This window comes from Delphinapterus leucas, chromosome 1 (genome assembly GCF_059928025.1).
Source record: "Delphinapterus leucas isolate spDelLeu-1000000601 "Yukka" chromosome 1, BTC_Dleu_Yukka2, whole genome shotgun sequence".
NCBI classification, from domain to species: Eukaryota; Metazoa; Chordata; class Mammalia; order Artiodactyla; family Monodontidae; genus Delphinapterus; species Delphinapterus leucas.
Window position 1 is genome coordinate 70618494 of NC_143129.1, and position 22706 is coordinate 70641199.

General features: G+C 43.7%; 1 protein-coding gene and 1 long non-coding RNA gene across 8 annotated transcripts in view; both read right to left on the reverse strand.

Annotated features, from left to right (window-relative positions):
* The window catches only part of LOC149750531 (uncharacterized), a 68099-nt gene extending 62818 nt beyond the window's left edge, over nt 1-5281 (reverse strand). Inside the window, exon 1 of the long non-coding RNA XR_016393273.1 lies at nt 902-5281. This is a non-coding gene — a long non-coding RNA (uncharacterized LOC149750531). The remainder of the gene's footprint in view (nt 1-901) is intronic.
* Nucleotides 1-22706, reverse strand: part of PBX1 (PBX homeobox 1) — a 279800-nt gene that overhangs the window by 204385 nt on the left and 52709 nt on the right. The window lies entirely within an intron of this gene.

A 22706-nucleotide genomic window follows, 5' to 3' on the forward strand; every position in this document is an offset into this window, starting at 1 on the left:
ACACAGGCCTGATTTCAACCCTGCTCAGCTAGGCTTCCAAAATCCACACTGCCGTCTGTCCAGAGGACACTTGCTGACCTGGCAATTCTGAAATCTAAACTCCAAGTCTTGTCAGCTCCTAGAGCATTCTGACTCACTGGGACTTCCTACACTACCCTGTCCACTCTGGCTTTGCCAGGGTCTTCATTTACCCAGTCAGGCCCTAGGATTTTGATCTCATCTTGGAACCAATGGTTTCTAGAATCCCAAACAAATAATCTCACTGTCCTGTATGACTGTCTCATCATCTATGAAATGGGAGCAAATCATCCTCACTGATTCTGTAAGGCTTATCTCAGAAATTACTAAAAATTAATGACCGCCTTCCAGGCTCCCTAGGAATCCGGTCAAGCATCAAAAGAGGAGAGGTCTCTTGCCTTGTGTTACCTAAACGGAGGGAAATAATGGCTCTTCGTTTGGAAGGCTAAGACTGGGGACAAAACCCAAGACACTGAAGTCTGTACTAAGCAGGTGGGCTACAGGGCTCGCCTTGTCCTTCTCCCTTCCTGCTCTTGAACCGCTAAGAGGAGATTAGCAGCATGAACCCCTTCATGCTGGCCACAGGCCAGATGTGCCAACACTCCTGTGCCTTTTCGAACCTTCAAAACCACCGTAAGAGGCACATATTGACATTTTCCTTTCCAGACAGGAGCACAAAGGTTCGGGCGGGACAAGTGGCTGCATAAAGCCACACCGCTAGCAGGTAGTGACATTAAGGACTGAACTAGGGCCTTCTGATGCCAAGCCTGCACTTGGCTACCATTCAACTCCCAGAGCAGGAACCGGGCAAGCAGTACTGACTCACCCCAGGAGGGGTAAGGGGTCGTATGCTCACGCTCTATCTCTGGCCGCCAGATAATACCTTCCTTAAGCGTTCAGCTCCAAACACTCCCGGTGCTGCATACACACGACTGCCAAGAGGAGCAAAGGCCACACTCTGACCCAGGAGGCCTCTGCCAGGGAAGCATCTTTAGAATCGGTAGTGAGCAGGTGACCTCATTGAGGAGTGTCCCGTGCAAGGTGCCAGTCAGAGCTGGGAGAAAGGGCAGATCAGCAGGGCTCGCCTGCCTTTATCTCTCCCAACTGCTTTGTTCCTCAGACCCCAAAGAACAATAGGTGGTCACGCTCTGTTCCTCCTGTCTTTTTCACACGGGCTGTGTGTGTGTGTGTGTGTGTGTGTGTGTGTGTCTTTATCAGAAAATTGACTGTTTTATATTATATTCACACATGCTCTCCAGAGTAAAGGCTCCACCAGGCTCAGAAGAGGCAGCACACAGAGAAGTCTGGTACTTTCCTAAGACTCCTCTTCTGGCTTAGCAATCAACCTGCAGGTCCAGCTGTGCACAGGGTCTTCAAAGGGGAAACTGAGCGATGCTGCACAAAAATCAATGCTTGGCCCAAAACACTTTGGAAAGTAATCATTTTAAAGCACACACTTGTGTATTTATCCACCCTGGTTCACTATGTTTTCCTACATCTCACTGTGGCCAGGGCAGAGCGTGACCCAGAGAAGCCATCTGTATTTTCCAGCAGACCAAACAGGAAGAGGCGTAGAAATCTGCACAAGTGACCACGCTGCCGCTGTTGCTAGGCAGCAAGATTATGTCCATTCCCCGCTGCTTGACAACTAGCATTTCCCATCACATACACACACAGCCATAGCAGCAGCACAAGTGCCCTGAACTGCTGTCTTACAGCTTTCAGAGAAAAGGGCTGAAATTCAAGGAACCTTAGAAGTCCAAATGGGTCCCTGGCAACATTCCACTGATATCCAGGTGGCCCCTAGAACAAGATGGCCCCATTCAATCAAGAAGTGTCCCTTTGGTGACTCACGAATTTGTACCTGATGGTTGCACAAATATTCTACTGAGTGCGGTGACACGCCAGAGAGATGGGGAAAGAGCTTGAGTCAGCAGGCTTGAGCTTTTGGAGATGAAAGTCTATGCTGTCTGCTCCATACCTCCAAAGAACTCATCAGTGAAATAATAATCTTTTTCCTAGGATTGCCTGTGTAGTGGACTGGGATACAGTAAGAGGGCCAAATACCTTAAATGGTGATGTTTCTTTCTGTGGTCCCCAACAAATGCCAGGGGAACTTGGCAAACCTGTCCGGAGGGCAAAATTGGCCACCAGTCATCCTAACCTCATTGGCCACAATCTGTCAGCTTCTCTACAGCAAAGCCAAAGTCATGAACTTATTGTTCAAATCGAATGGCTGCCTACTATATAAGAGGACGCCCTCGGTCCACCTCCTGTCTTTGAGTGATAAAGAAACAGATGTCCCAGCACTGGAAGTTAGTGTCCCAGCGTGCACTTGAACTCAGAAGCCCTTAGCTTCCAGTCAACTGTCTCAGCCACTGTAATACCAGCTCCATTGTTTTCAAGCTAGACCCACATAAGAATCATGTTCGTTTATTTTTTCTTTCAGTTTTATTTCAGCCCATCTTTTTAATGTGTTAACTTTTCTAACAGCCCCCTTAAGAAGAACCATATAACGTTCTGCTCTGCTCACCAGGCAAGCAGTCTCATAATACCATTGGGGGCATGTGCATTCTCTTCTAAATCTCTCCACAGCACTTCAGAAAATTCTCCAGGCATCATTCTGATTCTACTCTGAATTCAGTGAGATCATCCAAAGTGATAACCTCACTGGTATTTCATCTTCTCCTCAGCCCCAGCTGGAGAATTTTTCCCCTCATTAAAATTAACGAGGTCCGTTTCCCAAGTTCAAGACAGGGTGCACTCCTGTTGGTGGAGTTTTGTTTCTTAAATTGAGCTACAGTTCTCTAAGTGCAAAGTTATACTAAGCGTCATTTACTTTATTGCTACGTAATAAGAAGGCAAAATGGAAGTGCTAAGCTCTCCTCCTAACACATCCGACACTTTGGCAGCCACGTGCAAACACACACAAACCACACATCCCCAGCTCAGCCCACGGTCTCTCTGCATTTGGCCACAAAAGGAAACTTAACCGCAGTTTAGAATCGACAGCTTGGAAGAAAAAACTAAAAACTCGTGCCTTTAAGTGGCCAGGGATCTAGCGTTACAGCCAATCTAAGAAGAAAGACGCAGTCTCTCTGCATCTGACAAAGCCACGGTGTCCATCCATAAAGTACAGGGTGAAAGGATGTGAGAAGATGGGAGGATTTCTGTTCCCTTCTCTGCAGCCAGCAAACAGGTGACTAAAGCCAGAGCTGAATGTGGCCTTAGTAAACAGTCATAAAACACTCCAGTCTGACCAAAAGTCAAGGGAAAATATTGTGTCACCAAATAAAAGATGTACTCGACACGACAGTGCTCATGAAAGGAAGGGGAGAGAAGGATAAAAATAAAAAGCCAATTTCATAAATGAGGTGGAAAGGAACTCTACAAGGGAACTATAAATATTCAGATCCTACACACCCGCTAGAAACAAGCTGGCCTCGTCCCCAGTGTTCCAAGCTGAAATAAGATGCTTTCAGATGGTCACGGAGAAAGGAAAACGGTCGTTCAGACCCACTCCTTCGGTCACCCTTTCAAGTGCCTCTCCTTAGTTTAGCCCAACCAATTTTGTTTGCTCCAGCTTTTTCTCCCCTGTCTCTGTAGACCTGTGTTTCGGTAAAAATAAAATATAACTGTAAGTGAGATCAAAAGGAAAAAAATAAAATAAAAATGATGCTGAGGGCTAGGACTGAAGCTGGGGTAGGAGTGGTGGTGCTGTCCAGTGATTCTAGGCCACCAGATTTGTCAGAGCCCATTAACCCAGGCAGGGAAGGGAGCTCACAGCTCCCACCGTTGGCTGATCAAAGTCCAATCAGAAAGTAAGGGAGGAACCCAGCCAGCCTCATGTGACCCAGCACAGGAAGCCAAGTCTAAAAAGAATAAGCGCTTGTGAATAAGGAGCACCCAGACATCGTTACTGAGCCTGCCAGAGAGAGGGGGGAGGTGGGGTGGGGAAGGAGGTCTATTTGAAGCTGCCTCCTAACTAACCTTAATAAGTTAATGCAGAAATCCTCCCAAGGAGTCTGGCTATAGGAGACGCTGTTCTCAACTGAATCAAAATCTGTTATGTGGTAATATAATAGATGTAAATTAAAACAGAAAATCTATCATGCCTCTAATGTACCCTGATAGCTGAGTGTGTGGATCGTCCAAGGAGAGGCACCAAGAGGAAGGGTGATATATGGCGAAGCTGGATGGAGGGTGAAAAGCGTGGCGAGCCGCGCGGGAGAATGGTGCAGCCTGCTTGCGCCCCTCAGACCCAAGGGCAAGAGACGAATAAATGTTGATTAGTGTTGATTTTGTCCGACAAACGCCTGTCGAGTGACAGTTGGGCTAAGCTGCACTGAAAGAGAACCATTAATCTTGGTCTGGTTTAAGTAGAGTATATTAATTTGTGTCATTTTTACTAAGTTGTACCGAGAAAGGCCTCTCGCTGCTTTGCATATGACTGCTTTGGCGGTTCAGCCCGGTTCCCCTCCCTCCCTCCCCACCAACCCCCCACTTTTTAAAACAGATACCACGGTGGCAGCGGTGGCAGCAGCAAATTCAAATGACACAGCAGGGGACTGAGAGCTCCTCTCTTGGATTAAGAAAATAAACTCCCAGGGTGTTGGCATAGCAACAGCATTTCAGATGAACTGCTATATATTCAGTGATTAATAAATTAACATTTTTTACAGTGGTTCCCCCTTTCCTCCCCACCGCCACCCTCACTATAAGCCCCCTCCCCACACACACACTTCCACCTTCTCTAAGCTGCATCTCTGCTCCTAGAAGGCGAAAGAAAGGAAGCTCGGCATATCTGCAGCCTCAGAGCTAACTCCTGCCCACAGCTGCCATCTCTAAAGACAGACATCGCAGCCTCTTGTCACCTATAAGGCTGTGAGGAAGCTGGGGTTAGGGGGCAGACCCAGACAGAACTACGCTCAACAAGGTGCACGGAAAGCTCTCCAAGATACTGACAGCAGGAGGCCCCCGCCCCAAAGGTTTGGGCCTTTCCAAGTCCCGACAGGCTAGGAAATAACGAAGAGGTTTCGTTCCTCCCCAAAAATACATCCCTGAAACAATGACCCCAAACAATGTCCAACAGAGTCCTGACCTCCCACGCTTGTGCTACATGAAAAGAAAGCTTGTGACCCTAGGATGGCGGTACCTTAATAGGAAGCTGACACTTCCCTTTGAGCTTACAGTTGGCCAGTAGACACTACAACCAATTTGGGCAATTCACATTCCAGAAACAGGACCCGATTAGCATTGTGGGAGGAAGGGAAGAACAAAAAGATATTAAGGACTGCCATGGCAGTCTAGGCCAGTTTCAACAGTAAGTCAGATTCAAAAAGCAGGGGCTTCCCTGGTGGTGCAGTGGTTAAGAATCCGCCTGCCAATGCAGGGGACACAGGTTCGAGCCCTGGCCTGGGAAGATCCCACATGCCGCGGAGCGCCACAACTACTAAGCCTGCACTCTAGAGCCCGCGAGCCACAACTACTGAGCCCGCTTGCCTAGAGCCCGTGCTCCGCAACAAGAGAAGCCACCACAATGAGAAGCCCACACACCGCAACGATGAGTAGCCCCCGCTCGCCGCAACTAGAGAAAGCCCACGCGCAGCAACAAAGACCCAACTCAGCCAAAAATAAATGAAAAAAAATTTTTTTTTAATTTTTAAGAAAAAATTCAAAAAGCACTCTTTTTTCAAAGTCTTCGTAAAATAATACTATGCTTAAGGCATAATATAGGAAGAGGGAAATGATAAATTCTGTTTCTTCACAGCTCTCACCTGTACCAGTGCTTTAGCATAATCACTAGTCCAAAGTGAGCCCCAGCAGGTGTGGCACGAGGCTGGGTCCTGCTAAAAGCCAATGGCACTGACACTGGTCCTCAGGAGACACACGGCCACAACATCCCTGAAGGAGCCTCTGGCTGAATCTCCCAGTAGCCTACAATTATAGGCTGTAAGAAACCAGGAGGAATACTCAGTGAGCAACTTAGAAGATACCTTCAAACTGAAAGAAAGAATAGACGTACTGTGTATAGGTCCAGAAGACAAAGCTGGCACTAAGGATGAGTATTACAGGTGGTGGTGAGCTAGCTTGCAGAGAGGCAGTGCTACAGAGAGCTGGGTAGCCCTTACCCAGGACCGTTACAAACAGGTTCCTTCCTCAATTAAATGGCAGGTTAAACTACATAACTTTTTAGATAGCTCAAAGCCACTGCTGGAGGATGAAGAAAACAAAGAACAGCAACAAAAATATTCTATGAGGCTTAACGTGGGCCAGAAGCTGTTTCAATGGCTTTACACGTATTAACTATGAGAAGGATATCTATGAAGCAGATACCACTGTTATTCTTCCCATTAGATAGATTAGGATGCTGAAGCAAAGAGAGGTTAAATAATATGTCCAAGTCACCTAGCACATAAATGGCAGAGCTGGGAGTCCGGAGCCAGGCTCTTACCTACTACGTGATGATGTTCTCCATCAATTCAATTCAAATTCTACCAGATCCAAGACACAATCCATGGTGGGACCCTTGAATAATAGCAAAATGGACCTGGCAATGAAAACACTAGTAATAGAAAATGATGTGATTATTAATAATATAAAGAGAGAGCGAGACAGAGAGAGACAGAGAAACATGGCCCTGGAAAACAAGAAAAAGTCAGTCGACGCCATTCATTTGAGGACATTCTTCATGGAGAGTGTAGCACAGTGGATGTGATAACAGGAAAACTGATTCTGAGTCCCAGCTATGCCACTAACTCATTGTATGAATCCACTCTGGGTTTTCTTCTCTGTAAAACAAATCGGTTGGGGATTTCTAAGGGTGCTTCTAGTTCTTAACCCTATATGAGCAGACTGAGGGTCCAAGCACCATAAAATCAATTGCCCACTTTTTAGGTTATTCCCAGAGTCACCCGAATAACATCATTTTGTGCTTCCATCTCTACCTTTCCACCACCTCCAAGCTTGTGGAGAGGCCCCGTGAGTCCACGGTTACACGTTCTCTGGATCATACATACCATGTGTATCTAACGCATCCAGGCCGCTGATTCTCCCGTCTATTCATCATGAGAAAGGCCTCGTCATAAGTGTGCTGGAGTGGTTGATATAAAGCAAGAGGTTGAGAAAAAGCCCAAACACAGGGCCTGAGCAGTGTCAAATCCATAGTGGGCACTCTGCCTTTTCTATACTAATGGACATCTCTAATTCCTGAAATTATTCATGGATTATGAAAACCTATACACTCAAGTTCATAGAGTTCGGCTTTTCTCCCCCTCCCGTGTGCAGCAGGAGAAAAGCTGTGCTGTGAGCCTGAGGACAGGTACACCAGGTCTCACCTCTCTCAATGCAGAGCCTGGCTTCTTCCCTACCTCCCCCTGAAATCAGGATATCTGAGATTTTAATTCCTTGGGAGAATGGGCAGCAAGCATCACAGGGGGAGGGAAAAAGCATAATGAAGATGAAGGGGTTGAAAGCAGTGGGGGCACTAAAGGATACTTCCCTCCTTTGTAACTTCAACTCCAGTTCAGCCACGTCAATGAGGTGCTGCCAGGGCTACTGATGCCGAGGCCGTGGCCAGGTCCTAGGGCTTCAGGGCAGAAGGGTGTTAGGTCAGCCCCAAGTAATCACGATGATAACAATAACAATATTATTATTTGTCCAGAGAGAGGGGTGGTGTGAAGGGAATCACATTCAATCCAAGAGGACTCAGATAAAATGATGCTAAGGGTCAGACTGAATCTCACAACAGCCTGTGATTTGTGGCTTATGCCGCTTTTCTAATTTGCCTCTCCCTGGCTGATGGCCCATGAAGGTGAGGGGGGGTTACTGAGTGTTGCCCAGGCTCGGCTTACAGAACAAGCAAGTCACAACACTGCTCGCCCCGTTCCTGACTCTGCTGCAGCCACCGTGGCTTCCACGATCATGTTTTGAACTGTGAAAATAGTCAAATGTGGAAGCAAACCCGTTTCCGATTCCTTGATTTGTATTATTTTCCTTCACTTGCTACGAATGCTGATTTATCTTAGTGATTTCATATGCATCTTAATTGCTTTCCTCTTGTGTGTTCAAAGTCTATCTGATGCAAGTGTCTGTCTGCAAAAACAATATGTCCTGTTTATATATTATCTATTGTGGACTGTAAACAGTAATGGCAGGGACTGTCTTTTTTCTATCACACTTGTAAATATGCCCAGAGGCTAAGCAGCTTCTCCAATGAGTAAAATAAATAATGAATTAAGAAAGCGGACTTGTCACTCTCTGTGTGGAATATTTATGCTTTGCACCTTATCGCACTAAAAGGGTCAACACAGAGTGATAGCGTTTACTTTCCTCTTTTACTGAATTTTTTGTCCCCCTCCTCCACCCCCATGATTTTATTACATGAATCTGAGAGCTATAGTTTCTAGCTTCTCTATGTTGTTTACCTCCAAAGACATTTAAGTTTGTTCATAAAGTACTCTGAACATTGTAGAAAAAAAAATTCTCGCACTCACTGTGCCTATGAAACTATTTGTTTTATTTTAACCAGAACTTTCATCTAGCACTCAAGCCAGATGGAGGCTTTTAAAAGGTGTCAAAAAAAAGAAAAAAAAAAAAAAAAAAGGGTGGTAACAGTTATGTACATTAACCTGGAAGAAAAAGAATAAGCAACTCTGTGTTTAATATATTGCTTCTTCCTTTCTTCCCTCCCCAGCCCCCAATTTCTGCCAGGTCCCTATATCTCCCTTATATAGCCCATAGTGCTGCCATTTCATAATCTACTCTGTCAGTGACATCAAACTACCTGGAAACCTGCTAGAGCAGACAAGATACCTTCATAGGAAGGTGAGACTCACGGACTCTCAGGCTTTTGTGTGATGAGGCCAAGTGCCTGCCACTCTTGTTTTACTATGAGTTGTGGAGGATCGGAATTCAGTACATGATAAAAGCAAAGATCCAAAGACTGTGCGAGAGAGTAACTGCCAAGTATCTTGTGGGGGAAATGTGATCAAGAGGAAAGAATGTAGGCTTTGAAATCAGAGAAACCTGAGTTTTGTCACTTACTAGTCATAGGAGATTGGACAGTTTATTTAATCTCTCTAGGGCTCAGTTTCCTCATCTGTTAAATGAAAATAATAACTCTTTCAGGATCATTCAATGTACTTTACACAGATGATCGCGTTTCATCTGCTTTCTCTTCTCCTATTATTGAGAAACAGAAAAATGATATCAAACGGGATGTTACAGTGTCTCCTGGTTGACAGATGGATCAATGGAAAATCGCTAATTACCACAGGCAGGCTATATATAAAAACTGCATATTCAAATATATGAGCACCAGGCCTACAGGTCAGAAAGGCCCAGCTGAAGATCTAAAGGAGACCATGACCCTTCTCCTAAAATGCCCCAATACCCAGGCATATAAAATACCTCGCTCAGACTTAAGAAACTCAGAAAAGGAAAATATATTCAGAATTCTTTTTTATTATTATTTATTTATTTATTTGGGGCTGCACTGGGTCTTTGTTGCTGTGTGTGGGCTTTCTCTAGTTGCGGCAAGCGGGGGCTACTCATCGCTGTGGTGCGTGTGCTTCTCATTGTGGTGGCTTCTCTTGTTGAGAAGCACAGGCTCTAAGCACACAGGCTTCAGTAGTTGCAACACGCGGGCTCAGTAGTTGCAGCACGTGGGCCCTAGAGCACACGGGCTTCAGTAGTTGTGGCTCGCGGGCTCTAGAGCACAGGCTCAGTAGTTGTGGCACACGGGCTTAGCTGCTCCACGGCATGTGGGATCTTCCCGGACCAGGGCTCAAACCCATGTCCCCTGCATTGGCAGGCGGATTCTTAACCACTGAGCCACCAGGGAAGCCCAGGATTCTTTTTCACGTCATCCAAGAATAGATTAAACAAATCTTTCTTTCTATGCCAAAAGACTCTCAGATCTAAATTCTTGTCCCTAATCAGAATCACTAACGTCCAAAAGCATCTCCACAGTTATCACGAGCACTAGCTTTTCTAATGACTTCGCAAAAGGGCATTAGGACTAATTTCACATTGTTTTAGGGTTATTTTATTCACCTTCCTGAAAAAGTGGGGTTTTTTTGATAGCGTTTTTTATATCATCTGTGATTTTTGGCATACTCATTCACACTGTCTTTCAAAAAAGAAACAGTCAAAATATTGCCCATATAAAATATATAAATAGACGGAGTCATACATACAAGCATCCCAAATGTGGCTGAGATAACAGATTACAGGAACTACTACCTTTTATCAAGGAGGTGGCAAGCCAACCTTCTAGCCGGAAAAATAATTGAGAAATTTGGAGGCATAGCCTCACAACCAGTCTACTTTTGCCAAATGATCTCTCTACTACCGCTACACCCACATTTAACAGAAATGCTGAGGTGGTTTGATGCGAAATTGGCCTGACAGTAAAACCTTTTGAATAATTTGTTCTAAAGAATCAAGTAATCGTGGCAAAGCTGAAGTCCAGCTAGGGACCAGGAGACGTGGGTTTTCATCCCATTGGTGCTGCTACAGGCCGAATGACCTCAACAAGCCACATGCATGACCTTTTGCCTCTCAGCTTCCCTGTAAATGCAATGAGTGGGTTGAACTCAATTCTATGTGACTCCTCTCCAACACTAACAGTCTGCGAGTCAAGAAAAGGGAAAGTCTGCTAGAAGGGGAAAACCTTAGAGACACAGAGAGAAGACCTAAAAATGCATATGGTAACCTGCAGAAACTGTGCCTGTGAGGGAACTCTAAAGAGCATTTTGATATGCAAAAGGCTCCCTTCCCCCTTCTGTCTGGTCTCAGTATTTCCTAAGTAGCCAACCACTTACACAGCTCCATATTTAACTCAAAACGCTCAACGTTAAATTTCTCTTTTTCGATTTTTAGATCACAAGTGTCAGCTCCTCCACATTCCTTAGAGGACAGGTCCACAGAGACATGGAAAATGATTAATGTAGGAACGGCCACAAGCAGTCAAATAAGCAGAGCTACAGATATTAAAGAGAAAAAAGTGCCACAGATGACCAGGGTACGGGCCCCAGCCCTGGCCCTGGCTGAGAATTGGAGGTCAGCCCAAACAAGCACTGACTTCAAGAAGCTTGCAGGAGGATGTCAGTCTGCTCCACCCTAAGCAATGATGGAACTGTTGCCATGGCAACAAAGGTACTTGAGAGGGACATGAGCAAAGGGAGACTTAAAAAGAAAAAGACAGTATGTGGCCTAAACAAAAATATGTGACGGCGTAAGGGGTGCTGTAAAGCCTTTACTGCCACTTGTTAAGGAAGACCTGTATAGCTCACTCGTGAGTAATAAGGCGGTCAACCCAAACTAAGGCACTAAAAATTTTATAGCACCCCACATATCATATAGATCTAGATAGACAGAAAAACAGAGAGATACATATATAAAGGATTTCTGCAGATACACTCACAAACACACAAGGAAATGTTGCCACTGATTCTGGAAACACCATCTTCTAATAGAGTCGTTAAATTTACCAATATTCTTAATTTATCGGCTATCAAATTCCACATCCCATCAGTTCACTTCTTAAAAGGTTCAGAAAGCTCAGCTGCAATGAGAAGGCGCAGTGATGGTTTCACAGGGAGTACAAACCAGCCAGGTGCATAAAGCTAGGAATCTTAGTTCTAATGGTGACACCACAACTAATTTATTATTTCACAGTTGGATTAAACATTGCCTACTGCCATCAGAGATTGTCAAGGTGACTGCTGGGGACTTGAACAGTGAGGACCATTGCGGCCCAGTATAGAAGATAAGAGACTGCTGTGTTGAGAGTCTATATCCCTTACCTTACCCAAAAGATACGCTCCAGGGGGACCAGTCGTAAACTGATTTATAGTCTTATTAGAAGACTACGGGACTAGAAGACTTAGCCATTTAAAACAAACCTGTAGTAAACGATTTTAGAGTAGACTTTTTAAAACATTCTTGTAAAATGAATAACGACCCCTTTAATTTTTTTCTCTAAATTTAGTTTTCTATGAGTTTTTTCAAAGTGAAGTACACATAACCCAGGGGAATTCCACTGTGCACTGTGCCAAGAACAGACATCCCCCAAACAATCGAGGTACTACTTCTCAGTCACCTGAATCTAAAACAGGTACAGAGGGCTTCCCTGGTGGCGCAGTGGCTGGGAGTCCACCTGCCGATGCAGGGGACACAGGTTCGTGCCCCAGTCCGGGAAGATCCCACATGCCACGGAGCGGCTGGGCCCGTGAACCATGGCCACTGAGCCTGCGCGTCCGGAGCCTGTGCTCCGCAACGGGAGGGGCCACAACAGTGAGAGGCCCACGTACCGCAAAAAATAAATAAATAAATAAATAAAATAAAACAGGTATAGAAAGATGCCTTCTTGGAGCCTATGCTCTATTTGCTGTAACTCCCAGCTGCCAGTTTCAAATGCATGGCCCCAGCAGGAAACCAGCTTGGTTAAATTCAGAGGCCTCATCTTGCCCACCACTAAGTACTTCGCCATGGTATGTGAGGAAAAAATGAGATTACATGGATGAAAGTGCTCCATGCTCACTGGAGAAAAAATACTATAGAAATTGAATGGATTGGTATTATTAATTATTATTTCTACTGAACCATTTCTGAAGCACAGGCATGGATGCTTGCCTGGCCTTTAAAGAGAGAGCGACGCCCATCCCTCAACCAAAGGCCACATTCAGTCCCTTCGGTAGCTCAGAAAACGTGAACAACAAAATCGAGCTTCCCCAAAACATCCTGTCCATCATATTGGCTTCCAATCTCTTGGAGCTTCCTTCAGGTGGAACATTATTGCCTTTCTCTGCTATTCTGACTCTCCTGTCCTGAAGCTGAAGGTTCATTCTTGGGTCCCATCTGGGTCACCATGTGGGCTCACCATTGCCGAGCTGAGCCACGCTCACTTATGCAGGAGGCAACTCTCCCTGAATTGAACACACAGAGGCTGTAGGTGACACAATGATCAGGCCAAGCCGCACATGTGTCCCAGCGTATTCCAAAATCAATAGGACATTTATAATAATGGAAGTTCAACGGCTTCCATTTTGTGAAATATTAAATGTGCCAAGAGACTGAGTTAAAGCTCAGGCTATGAAAGGGGACTGTAAGTTATACTTCCTTAAAAAAGAAAATTAGCAAATGGTTCATTTTACCTTAAGGGAAAAAAAAAAAGGCATTTTCAATTAGGTGAGTGGAAGGACAAATGCTCCAAAGTGCATTCTGCTGAAGTTATAAGTGCTTTTGAAACCCCTCCTGTCAAGGCGTTAGTAACACAAGATTTAAGATGCCCAATTAATTTTTCCCAGCCACCAGCCAAAAGTAGATGCAGGAGGAGGTTAAAAGCTAAGTGTTTAATTAATATTAAATTTATAAGATTCTCTATCACTGAAAGCATTGTAAAATTGAAAAAGCAGTTAATTTTACGGTTGCCGTGTATTCCTCTGCTTTGATCTTTGATCTATGATATAAAATCACCAACTGTAAAGATTCCTGAGCTTTATTATACCTGTTTAATGGTGAGAAGGAAGAAAGAGAGGGGGAACCTACAGACATGAGTGGGAGTGATGTCCTGAAACTGGTCATTAGCGTTGATCAGAAAAAAACCTAAACATGGGATATATTCAAGAAATAGCCTTTGACCAAGCCACAGAGAGAGACAAGGCATACTCATCTCACCCATTTTTTACACCTCATTTTTCTAGAGTACTAAGACCTACACACAGCAGCTGTCTATCTATGACTTCAGACAAAACACTGAAGCAGAATTAGGGAAGAATTTTCCGAAATTGAGAGTTGCCAAGACTTAAACTGTTCACTGGAATCGACCACCACATTGCCTTTCCTACAGAGAAAAATTCTGAAATTAGAGAAGTGTGCGTCTGTCTTGAACAGTCTATATAGAGATTCATTCTACCAAGGTTTCCATCAACTCACGCACGTGGAGAAACCCAGGCCTGGACAAGGAATGCTCAGCTGGGGCAATGAGCCCTCTTTCATCAACGGCATTTGCCAAAGCCCTACTGATAAAGGACAAAGGGACAAGAATCGGAGGAGATGGGAGGAAAACCTGCCGCTAGAAATGTTACCATCCTGAGCAAGGTTTCCCCAGGGTTTCAAAACACCCTATTTCTGCCAATCTAGACAGACGCTTGGTCTCTTTGTACAAGACCAAGTCATGAACGCTTAAAGTTAAAAAGGGGAAAGGGAGTATGTACCCCTCAAATAAACCAAACATTCAGCCTGCGAAAACATCCAATACTTGCCTTCACCCCCTCCCCACCCAAAGTTGGGGTTGGAGGAGAGGAGCGGTTTGAGGATGGGGGTGACAGGGTCCAGGGAGGAACGGGGCTAGGAGGTGGAGGAAAAGGGAGCATTCCCTGCCCAACAGAAGTTTGTATCCTGGTACCCAAAAGAACAATGGGGGCACTTCCAACTCCTGGCCTCCTTCAATTCTGTCTCAAATCCAGAGACAAAGACCTATTATGCAGAATAGATTTTATAGAAAGGCACAAGGAGGGTGAGGGGGAAACGGGATAATTCATGTGAGGTGTTTTTTCTTTTTTTTTTTTAATCCCATCAGGGATCTCATTATAATTTCATTATTAGCAGAAAAACCAAATAAGTGGCAAGAAAAAGAATATCAACTTAATATTAACACACGCACACTCACACACACAAAGATGAAAGATCTTCTGAGCTTCAAAGCGGCTGCTAATTTTCCCAGCTTCAAACGACTCAGTGAGAAAGACACTGATAATGAATGTGCTTTTTCCACTGGCTCACTTATAAACTTTTCCCCTTTCCGTCTCCCTCCCCAAAATTAGTTCTCATTTTTAACTGGAAGCATACATCAGATGTAATAACAGAATCCTGACTTCATACATAATCTTCCTCCAGTGCTTTATCAATAAAAATGTAGAGGAAATAGAGAAGGAAGAAGTACAGATGATGCTCATCTGAAACATGGGGATGCTGAAGTGGTGGAATGTACAAGGCTTCATGAGTACTGGAACCTTACACAGTTAGTGAATCAGGGTCTCAAAGATGGGAATCCACATCTCTGAAGTCTCAATGCTGGGGACAGTCAAAGAGGGAGAGAAGACAGAACACAAGAGAAAAAAGAACACAAGTTTCTCAGAGCACCATAAACCACACAGAATCTTTTTTTTTATTTTTTTTTTATTTTTAATTATTTTTTAATTGAAGTATAGCTGATTTACAGCATTGTGTTAGTTTCAGATATACAGCACAATGATTCAGTTATACATATATTTTTCAGATTCTTTTCCCTTATAGGTGATTACAAAATACTGAGTATAGTTCCTTGTGCTATACAGTAGTTCCTTGTTGTTAATCTATTGTATACATAGTAACACGTATATGTTAATTCCAAATTCCTAATTTCCACCCCCTCTCCTTTCCCTTTGGGTAGCCATAAATTTCTTTTCTATGTCTGTGGGTCTACTTCTGTTGTGTAAAAAAAAAAAGTTCACTTGTATCATTTTTTTAGATTCCACGTATAAGGGATATAATATGATATCTGTCTTTCTCTGTCTGGCTCACTTCACTCAGTATGATAATCACACAGCATTTTTGACTCACCGCATTCAAAAAGGGAGTCCAGGTGGTCTTAACACATTTCTAAAGAGACAACCGCTGGTCCCCTTTAAAAGACAAGCTCTCTCACCAGCAAGCATTTGTCACAAGCACAATGATGGGCAGTGTCTAAACTCAGAAAACTAAATGTCTTGGATGTCAAGAGGCCACAATTTAATAAGTGGAGTGATACATGTTTTTCCTTCTTTCTTTTTACAATCAATCTCTTTTAAGGTAACACAGAGCAAGCCAAAGGAAGACAACCTCGAAAACTAAGGTAAGCATCACTGTGGGAGGCCATTCTGTTCCCAAGCCCATGTCCTAGTACCAACCCAGAGGGAGGTCCCGTGATGAAGCTTGAGGCAGTGAATAATAAAAAGCACTTAGCCCTGTGCCTGACACAGAGGTTGTGCTCAGTAAATAATAAAACCCAAACAAAGAAATCTATCCCCCTCCACCTTCCTCAACAGTAATAGGGCATATTGCCTTGGGAAGAACTGCCAAGGAAAAACTACAAATACCTCATTGCCCATAACCTGAGAAAATACATTTCAAGAGTACAGAACTGGTGCCCAGAACACTAACTTTCTTTGTCTCTGTGACTGTCTTTTTCCATCAAGAAGCCACAAACTTGAGACGTGTTTGCACCGAATGTATGTTTCTGAAAGCTTTCCCTGGTGGTGAAGTGGTATACTGCGAGCCTAGCTCTCCTAGGCAATTTCATTCTGGACCAAAAAATGAAAGAGAACAAGTTTCCAGAACCGAAGTTCCCATAAGCTAGTTCCAAGTGTGCGCTGCAGCGCTCAAGAGTCTATGTGAGTCTCTTTCTGTTTTGGAAGTGAGTTCATTTGTATCTTTTAGTTTTTGGATTCTACATATAAGCGATATCGTGATATTTGTCTTCGTCTGGCTTAGTTCACTGAGGATGATAATCTCTAGGTCCATCCATGTGGCTGCAAATGGCATTCTTTCATTCTTCTTTATGGCTGAGTAATATTTAATTGTGTGTGTGTATATATATAGAGAGAGACCACATCTTCTTTATCCATCCCTCTGTGGATGGGCATCTAGGTTGCTCCCATGTCTTGGCTATCGTAAATACTGCTGCAATGAACACTGGGGTGCATGTGTCTTTTCAAATTATGGTTTCCTCCGGATATATACACAAGAGTAGGATTGCAGGATCATACGGTAGCTCTATTTTTAGTTTTTTAAGGAACCCCAGACATAGAAAACAAACTTATGGTTACCAAAAGGAAAAGGGGGGTGGGGGAGTGATAAATTAGGAGGTTGGGATTAACATATACACACTACTATATATAAAATAGATAACCAGCAAGGACTTACTGTATAGCACAGAGAACTATACTCGATGTTTTGTAATAACCTATAAGGGAAGAGAATACGAAGGATACTACATATATATATTCAATATATCTGAATTGCTGTGCTGTACACCTGAAACTAACACGATATTGTAAATCAACTATACTTCAATTAAAAAATAGAGAGAGAGATATATACATGAAAAAAAAAAGAGTCTATGCGGTGGGTCGTGACATAACACATTCTGTAGGAAAACCATTCAATTCTGACTAAGGGGAATTTTCTACCCTACAGAAATATATTTCCACATTTATGATAAAAGTCACTGGAGAAATAGACAACACTTACACAAATTTTCACAAATATATTTTCTAGAATTAAAATGGTCTTCAAAAGTGAAAGTTATGTGCTTAAATTTTTATAAGCAGCTTTGATGACCACAGGCTAGGCAAAGGTTCCCAACTTTTGTGACTATACAGTCTCCCTTTTTCATGCCAAATAAATTGCAAGGACCACTAGGAGACAGTAGTTCTACTTTTAGCTTCTACAGATGGAGGAAACTACACATGACAAAAAGCCAACAGAAACTGAAAAGTGCTTTTTTAAGTGAATAACCACAATAGCGTCTCATACATTTAAAGAATTTCAGTAGGTATATCTGTATGTGCATCTGTGTGTACGTGCATGACACTGTTCTGTTTATAGACAATGCTTGGTGTACACAAGGATTTTCCAAACCTTTTCAACAACTTCATGGTTCCCCCAGGGTCCATGGCCCACAAAATGGGAATCACTGCACTAGAGGAAAGAAGATTCCAGTTGAAGAAATATATGCCTCTAACCAATTCTTTCACTGAGAGAAAATGACATTCAAACAGCTGAACGATTTTACACTCACCACTCCTCATTTTACTACTTCTACCAACACTATCAAAATGTTGATAGACACAATAGAGATAATTTCCCAGTTTACATGGTCTTGGCTTATCGCACAGTAAAATTTCTCTTTGGTACAAGAACTGATCTTCTTCTACCTTCTGTGTATACACTTCCTATTACAAATTATCTCCGTAAGGGTATTGCGGAGAATAACATAATCAAAATACCATTTCTAACAAAGATACATGTGTATGATCAATAACAAGAGTAGCAATTGCTTAAGAAACATTAACAAAGAATTCTGATCCAGTTCGCCCTGTGGTTTTAGGACAGTGGAAGGATGAGAGGAAAGCAACAATGCATACAAAAGACTGACCTCCACATAAACAGCCACAGGCATTCCCTCCCCCAGTACACACCTCGTCCCCACTATCTCCCTATCCGATTTCCACTCATCCGTTCTCAGCTCCTGTTTGTCTGAGGCCACCCGCAACTGGATTTGTCAAGCCCCCTTTTAACAACTTGTTGTCACAGTCCATTACCAAATTGCATATAGTTATATATTCCACTAATTAGGCTTCTAAAATATCATTAACATGTCTCTTGATCATTAGCATAACGTATGAGGCGTCCTCGTTAGGCACGACTCGAGTTTGTTAACGTGGTAATGAAAGGCACAAGGCAGACTCGGCAGGAACCAAGACACACAGAAGTGGAGACCATCCAGGCACCGATGCCAAGCCACACAGACGTGGACGGAGATTCTGACAAAGGCAAAGAGGAAGAGGCAGAGAAACACACCCAAAAGAAAGCCTCAGAAACTCAATGGGTTTGGCATTTAGATGGCTGTTTTGGCATGAAGGTGAAATTTAATGCACCCTTCCCAGCTTGAAGGGAATTGAAACCTGGCAAGGCTATTAATCTGCCTAAGCAGAAGAAGTTTTAAAATTTCCTAGACAAGAAGGAAACCAAGTACAGAAATCTCATTTCCTCTGACCTAACACACTGGTGCTCGTCTCTCCCCTATTCCTCTCCCACCTCCTCTCCAGTCCTGGTTACAGCAAATTGCAGGCAGTCTATTAGAATTACCTGGGGGCGGCATTTTTCTAGTCTTCACCAGGCCCTTTATTAACACCCTGCTAGATGTCTCTATCTGTACCCACCGCGTTCGTGATGATCACCTCGTGTGTAATGGGGCAGGTCTTACCTCCAGAGATGAGAGGCATGCTTTGTGAAGAAAACAGGAGGCAGGAAGGCATTTAAAGAATGGCAACTGTGTGTCTGTATGGTGAGCGTGTGTCAGCATGTGTGTGAGCCCATACCAACAATGTGCCAGACGTGGATGGTCCTCTCAAACAGCCAGTCTGAGATGGTGAAAATGTTTCTAAATGTTAGGACTCACGGGACGAGGACAGAACAAAGTATTTGGTTTAGAAAAGGGACAAGCATATGCTGGGTTGAGAATTTGAAGGAATTTGGAGCGCTGAGCTAAGAGCATGTGCAAATCAAATGCCTAATTCATCCTAAACAGAGAAGAGCTTGGTCCAGGTGACTATACTTTGGTCACAGGCTGAGGGCATACGAGGGAAGCCTCAGAAACAACCAAGAGAATCTCAATCCTGTGATCACTGCTATAAAAAAAGATCAATCAAGAACTTGGGAGTTCAAAGTCCCACCCATGACCAGCACAGAAGACTCTCTGGGCTAATACCTCCGAGTCTGAAATTTCATACAGATAAACTGAAACTTTTCAAAGCACTCTCAGGACAGCACAGAGAGAGGTTGTGTCACAGTGGCTTTCCCAGAACGGCTTCAGCAGAAGCAACAACAGAAAGAGAAATCAAGGTGTGTGACGATCCACTGTTTTAAACCATATCTCCTCCCAATAGGATGCCTTCTCCTATGTAGGGATCATTACCACCCCAGTCTTGCCTCCTGGGGCCACTTCAAGAAGCATGTACTCAGCATTTACAAATATTAAAGCCAGTGCCACAGGAGAAAAGAGGCTGGGTAAACTCAGATGACGCCTAAATGGAAGTTTTTCCTGGACTGTCTGGCCCAATTGACACCTGAATGAGTAGCCTTAATAGTGTCTCAACAATCCCATGACTTGATACGTCTATGCAACCAGGGTTTACTTACAGGGAGGGAGAATAAAAGTTAGTTGGTTTTATAGACCAGATTTGATATGAATGATGGGACCTTTTTGCTTTAATCTACCTCTTTCTTAAATAAGATAGAAATAAAATGGTAGAAAAGAATCTACCCAAATGCCTGTTCAGACATTCTACAGGCAGACACAGGAGTAATCCTCTGTGAGCTCTGAATGTAATTCTTGCATTCCAGAACCATAAAATCCTTTCTGATTAGGTATGTCCATCCATCCTTTTCTCAATGGAGCTGTCAAAATACTCCACTGGCCGGATATGCATCTGGATGTGAAAGATTCTTAATTATGGCCAAATAGATGGAATGTGCACCAAAAGCGATGGCCAAATTTCATGATTATTTCTATTCAGAAGTCCTTTGTTGCTTGTGGAATGGTCAACTAAGCCGGCCCAGGACCGCAGAGCCACTGACCTAAAACTGACTCTGAAGAAGAATTGGCAGTAAGCCAGCCGTCATCCCAAGGCCCAGCCCCAAACTGCTCCTCCAGGCTGTCCTTTGCAACACTTTCCCACATCTTTAGCAGTCAGGCAAATGACCATAATAGGTTCTGAAAACCTAATTCTCCCTCTCTGACGAGAAAAGAAAAAGAAGGCAAAACATAAAGACAGAAAAAGAGGAGGACAACTGAAAAATGGAAAACATGAATTGAAAAGAAAAAATTTCTTTGGCTTTCCTCCCCAAACCTGAAGTCAATACAAATCCAATCATGCATTCAATAATGTACTCTGCACCAGGGCTGGTTTTACGCTGTGGGGATATAGTTGTGGACAAATCCCTACTTCACGTCAGGGGATGAGGTGAGAACGGAAAAAACTGTACACACACACACACACACACACACACACACACACGCACATACATACAGGCAAGAATGTGAACTAGTAAAAGAGCCTAAAATGATAAGGATTATTTTTAAAGACATAAAAATGTTATGTTTGCATGCATACAATAATTAGAATTAGCTAAAATTACACTAACAAAATATAGCCTCTAAATAGCGACTTAGGAGATACACTTTAATTAAAAAACAAATTAAGTAGATCTGCTTCTTAGACATTTAAATACAAATGGGTGTCTCTGAAATACTTGAATACAAACTTTTTTCCTAAGGTACTCTATGTTTTCCTATAAAAGTTTGCCTAGATCTTTACAATATGTATTTGATGGGTCTGCCTCATCAATGAAACAAAGGTAAACTTCAGCCACGCCTCTGCAATAGTTATCACAAATTCAAAATCAGTAAAATCAGCCTTGGCGACATCTGACCATGGATAAAGAAAAAATAGTTCCCCTGTCTTCATCTCAATACCAGAAGTTGATGGAGAGAAGGCGCCTTACCTCTGAGCAAAGTCAGCTGTTCTACCTTCACTTCTCTGAGTGGTTCTCCTGGTAGATGGTCCTCCCCTGGCCCATCCCCTCCCACTTCATCTTGCTCTTCATCAACCAAGCACATACTTAGGTGGGATGGAGCCTCGGCAAGAACTGGGACTTTTTTTTTTTTTTTTTTTTGCGGTACGCGGGCCTCTCACTATTGTGGCCTCTCCCGTGGCTGAGCACAGGCTCTGGACGCGCAGGCTCAGCGGCCATGACTCACGGGCCCAGCCGCTCCGCGGCCTGTGGGATCTTCCCGGACCGGGGCACGAACCCGTGTCCCCTGCATCGGCAGGCGGACTCTCAACCACTGCGCCACCAGGGAAGCCCTAGAACTGGGACTTTTAACAGAGAAAGCAATTAGTGATAGGGAAAACAATACCCACTTACCTGGCGGGATTGTGGTGAGAGCTAAATGGGATGTTTAAAAAGTGTCCTCTAAACTACGAAATCACACACACAAAACTTACTATGATCACCATGAAGCAGGAGGGGAAGAATGGAGGACAAAATACTTCGAAAAGCCCCAGTTCAACAGAGCTCTCACTGAAATATGCTGGGTAACCACACTATTATTTCTCTAGAGTCTAGAAAACTTCCTGGTCCTACCTCTGCATCTAAAGCAGGATTTTTTTAACCTGATGAAATTAGAAGATCCATGGATGGTCTTTCAAGGGTTCTTTAGCTTCCTGAAATTACATGAGGAAAAAAATGTGTGTATCTAAGTTGATTTTCTGAGGAGAGGGCCATAGCTTTCATCAGAATATAAAGAGACACCATGACCCAGAACAGGTGTCCTGCTCTTGCTGTAAAGGTGAGTGTTTAAGGCTGTGTGCCAAGGATGAAGATCACACGGGAGTTAACATTTCAAGAGTTTAAGAAAGCATCCACTGCCACGTCCAAACCAGCTGGTCCTTCAGGTCAATTTCCTCCCCTTGAGGACTCCCCTTACCCACAGGCCCTTAACTGAATAATCTAGTAAGTCCTTGCTTGAAAGATATTGTAAATAGCTCCAACTGAGTGCAGGTTGGGGCAGCTTCCAATTCGCCTTCACTTAACGGTCTTTTTTCCCTGCCAAGTTTGAGCAGTGAGGATACAAGGCCCTGCCCTCTGCTTGGCTCAGGGTTTAGGGGCAGGGGGGAGTCAAGTTTGTGATCAAGCTGGTAGGTGTCAGCTCGCACGTGTCCATATGTCCCACCTGAAAGCCGAAGAGGGAAATTAAAAGGTGCTTTCAAAAGAGGTGTGCCTGGCAGCAAAGGGAGCTGGTTTCCTGTGAGTTTCCTTCTTTTGTTTCTCTCCCTCTAGCCTAACCCTAACTTTCCCTGCTGCCACTTAATCAT